The sequence below is a fragment of the Carlito syrichta genome, unplaced genomic scaffold (genome assembly GCF_000164805.1).
Source record: "Carlito syrichta isolate Samal-C Ts95f unplaced genomic scaffold, Tarsius_syrichta-2.0.1 Scaffold315995, whole genome shotgun sequence".
Lineage (NCBI taxonomy): Eukaryota > Metazoa > Chordata > Mammalia > Primates > Tarsiidae > Carlito > Carlito syrichta.
Window position 1 is genome coordinate 654,541 of NW_007260091.1, and position 4,756 is coordinate 659,296.

The window sequence follows — 4,756 nt, forward strand, 5'->3', positions numbered from 1 at the left end:
GAGACTCCAACTCAAAAAAAAAAAAAAAGAATTCTGCTGGAAAGTCATCTGCTCCAGGGCTTTTTTGACTATGTAATAAGGAAAACTTTCTTATTACTTAGTCAATTTCCTTGATTGTTATTGGTTTATTTAGGGTCTCGATTTCTTCTTGTTTCAACCTAGGCAGGTTGTGTGATATCAGAAAGTCTTCCATTTCCTTAAGGTTTTCCAGTTTGTTTCCATACCAGTGTACATGGTATTCTCTAATGATCTTTTTTTATTTTTTCATGGTCAGATGTGACTTCATCTTTTGTGTTTCTGATTGTATTTATCTGAGCATTTTCTCTTTTTTTCTTGGTCAGTCTAGCTAAGGGACCATCGATCTTGCTTATCCTTTCAAAGAACCAGCCTTTTGTTTAATTGATTTTTTTGTATTTTTTTTGTCTTCTGTGTCCCAGATTTGGGCTTTTATTTTGGTGATCTGGATTCTTCTGCTGCAGTTAGGGTTTTGGTGGTCTTGATTTTCCAGCTTCCTAAGGTGACTTGTTAGGCTGTTGATTTGTGATCCTTCCATTTTCTTCATGTGTGTTTGTAGAGATATGAATTCCTCTCTTACTACAGCTTTCATGTCATAGCAGAGATTTTGGTAAGAGGTCTCTTTATTATCATTTGTTTCCAGATATCTTTTAATCTCTGTTTTGCTTTCATTGTTGACCCAGAAGTTGTTTAGCATCATGCTATTTAGTGTCCCTGTCTTTGTGGGCTTGGGGGAAAACTTGATGTTGTTTATTTTTATTCCACTGTGGTCTGAGAAGGTGCATGACAAAATTTCGTGCTTTTGAAATTTGTTTATACTTGATTTATGGCCAAGTATGTGGTCAATCTTAGAGTACGTTCCATACAGTGCTGAGTAGAATGTGTATTCTGTGGTCATTGGGTGGAATGTTCTGTAGGTATCAATTAAGTCCATTTGGTCAAGAGTCACATTGAGGTTCCAGATCTCATTGCTGATTTTTTGTCCTGATGATCTCTCTAGGGTTGTGAGTGGGGTATTAAAATCCCCAGTCATGATGGTGTTAGTGTCAATATCTTTCTTTAGTTTTCCTAGAAGCTGCTTTATGAAAGTTGGCACTCCTATGTTGGGTGCATACATATTTAGGATAGATATTTCTTGTTGATGGAGTGAACCTTTTATCATTATGTAGTGACCTTCAGTATCTTTTAAAATTTTTGATAGCTTAAATGGTATTTTGTCTGAAATTAGGATCGCAACTCCTCCTTCCTTTTATGTTCCATTCACTTGAAAATTTGTTTCCCATCCTCTTACTTTGAGTCTGTGTGTATCTTTTCTAGTGAGATGGGTCTCTTGAAGGCAGTATATGGTGGCCTGGTGATATTTTATCCATTTTGCCATTCTATGTCTTTTCAGTGGTGCATTTAGTCCATTCACATTCAGGCTAATTATTGAAATGTGAGAGTTTGTCCGTATCTTTGAGTTCTTATAGAGTTGTTGCTGTTCCTTTTGGTTTGTTGTCTTTCTTTTGGTTCTGGGGTTGGTTCATGTGCATTTTATTCTTTTTTCTGTACTCTTGTGAAGAATGTTGTTCTTTTTTCCTTTTCTTCTGTGGTTAGTACTTTCTTAAGTGTTTCATGTAGAGGTGGTCTGGTGGCAGCCTAAGTCCTTAGGGATTGGATATCTGGGAAAGATTTTAATTCTCCCTCGCTGATGAAGCTTAGCTTGGCTGGGTAGGTTATTCTTGGTTGAAATTGTTTATCTTTTAGGACTTTGAAGATAGGGCTCCAAGCTCTCCTAACCTGCAGGGTTTCTGTAGATAAATCTGCTGTTATTCTAATTGGCCTTCAATAGTAGTTGATCTGACCTTTTTCCCTTGCTGCCTTTAGTATTTGTTCTTTTATGCCTACTTTGTTTAGGTGAATTATTATGTGTCTGGAAGTTGGTCTTCTCATTTGTTGTCTTGCAGGGGTTCTCTGAATCTCTTGTGTGTGAATTTTTGCATCACTGATGATGAGGGAAGTTTTCTTCAATAATCTCATGGAATGTGTGTTCCAAGGTGATATCTGCTTCTCTTTCTGTTCCAGGAAGGCCAATTACTCTTAGGTTCTTTCTCTTGAAGTAATCACTCATCTCTTAAAGGTTTTGTTCTGTCTTTTTAAGCTTGTTTTCCGTGTTTTTAACAGTTTGGGTTAGTTCTATATTTTGGTCCTCAAGCTCTGAGGTTCTTTCTTCTGCTTGGCTACTTCTGCTTTTCATGCTTATCAGTTTGTTATTTATTTCATTCACAGTATTCTTTATTACTGTTATGTCAGTTATCAGCTCCTTCCTAGTTTCTTCTTGTCTCTCCTCAATTCTTTTTAATCTCTCCATTAATATCTTGATATCTAGGTTTGTAGTTTGAGACCAGTCATTCTGGGGGTTTTTCATTGTTTGCATTCCAAAGTCAGTTTTCTCAGTGTCTGCCCTCCCAGGGGTCTGGGAAAGACCCATATTCTTCTTTTGGTTTTTATTCTTTTGATTTTTCTCTCTCTTTCTCTTTCCCTCCCCTTCTTTAATTCTGTTTTTTAGTGAAGGTGGAGTTACTTTTGCTTCACTTGTACAATCTCCTCTTCTTCATTATGAGGGCCCTCTGGCTTTGTTCACTTTGGAGGCTGGAATCTGGGCTGCAGGCTGTACTTTTTGTTGTTTTGAGGTTTAATTGAGGGGGAAGCTGTGATTCAGAGTCTATCTGCTGATTCCAGCATCCACCAACACGTGTATGGGCAAATTAGAACCTATTTCCTACTGCCTTACAATCTTTCTGTGCAGCAGGATGTAGGGTTGGTCCCTGGAACAAAAGGAAGTACGAAAGAGGAAAATAATGGAGGAAGGGGGGGCCAATAGGAAGTTAGAAAGAGAGAAGAGTGAGAGGGAAAACAGACATACATACCAACTAACAGGTGAAAAAGAAACACAAAGACAGAGAGAAGTGAAAAAGACATACAAGCAAAATTCCCTAAAGCATACCGGTAAACACAAAGACAGTCCAATAAAATCATGCCTTTTGATGCATTTTTCCCAACACAAACAGATAGTCTAAGTCAAAAAGTAAACAAAAATGAGCAAAACAAGCAGTCAAAATGATAAAATAAAAAGTCAAAGTAAGAAATCAGACTAGCTCTGGAATCTTTCCTGAGTGTCTAAAGTCTCTTCAGCTCTGATCTCCAACCTCTCCCCTTTGCTTTCATTGCAGGCAGCTAGATTTACTCACAGCTTGAGTTTGTTCTTTTAGCCTGTGAGAGATCTGTGTTGCTGAGTTAGCCTGTGTCTGATTCAGCATAGGGGAGGGGATTTGTCTCCTGTTTAATGAGGTTACCTTAGGAACCGAGGTGGAGGCTGCTCGTAGGTGGGTGGGGTGATACAAATCTCTGCCTGGAAAATGGCCAAGGTGGGCAGCTCCTCTTTTGCAGATCCTTTCTCTCCACTTTTCTGGGTCCCTGGGCGATACACTATGACAGGCTGTGGTGGCGTGTGAGGCACTGGGGATCAGCTGCATAGCTGGGCGCAGTATCTGGTGTGCCACCAGCAGGCTGGGTGGAGGAGGAAACTGGAAGTTCCCTCCTCTGGAGCTGAGGGCAGCTGATTAGTGCCTCCTTAAGATATGCTGTTTCCTTACACAAGCATGGGGTCATACGCTGGGTGCCTCAGCCAGTGTGTGCCCAGAGCTCCAAAGAGCAGGTGGTGAGCAGTAAGAGGGGCTTTGGGTCCCTCATAGTGTACTTCAGCTAGAAATGGAGCTTGTATCTGAGGGGCGGGTGCCTAGGGGCTCCCTGGGTGACCAGCGGCTTGGTGCTGGGTGAGACGATGTAACTGGGGAGGGAGCCGAGATTCCCATGCCATGGGCGGGGGCCATATATAGTGGAGCATCAGCAGTCAGGGGTCGCAATATCCAGCCCTGTGTGGGACCAAGGGTACCCAGGCCTTGAACCAGTGTGACTGGCAGTGGGCAGGGGGGTGGGGGAAGGAAAATTAGAGTCTTTTTGGGAACTCACGTTTGGAGAATCTCACAATTCCACCTATGCCGTCACCATCTTACTGGAACCACTCTCCACAATGTATTCTTTTTTGAGTTCATCTTTCCTTTCTGTAGATCTGTTTCCATCTTGTATCATATTATTTTAGCTCCCCCAAATTTTTATAGCATTTCTTATGATTCAGATATGCTGGTAGCACATTATCTCAGCTTTTATTTATGAGAAAATGTTCTTATTTTGTTTTCACTTTTGTGGGATTATTTACTGGATATGTAATTCTATGTGAACAATTCTGTTTTCTCATCTTTCAGCAGTATGACTGTGATGTCAATAGGTTTTGTTTTCTTTCTACTTATATTCATGAAGACTATGTGAAGGTTTAGAATTTTATATTTTTTATGTTTATTGTTCTATCAAATTTGGAAAATATTTGACTGCAACTCCTTTAAGTATTTTCTTTTCTTCCTATTTCCATTTTTCCTTTCTTCTCATTATGGGATTCTAATTACATATGTAATGAATATGTAATGAATATGTAATTACATATGTAATGAATATGTAATTACATATGTAATTACATATGTAATTATTAATGTTTTCTCATAGGTCAATGAGGGTCTATTTTTTTTCTATTCTTTTCCTTTGTTTTTCAGTCAGAGTAGTTAATTTCTATAACTTCATCTTAAAGTTCATTAACATTTTCTACTGCCATTCCTAATATTTTATTAATGCCAAGCAGGGAATATTT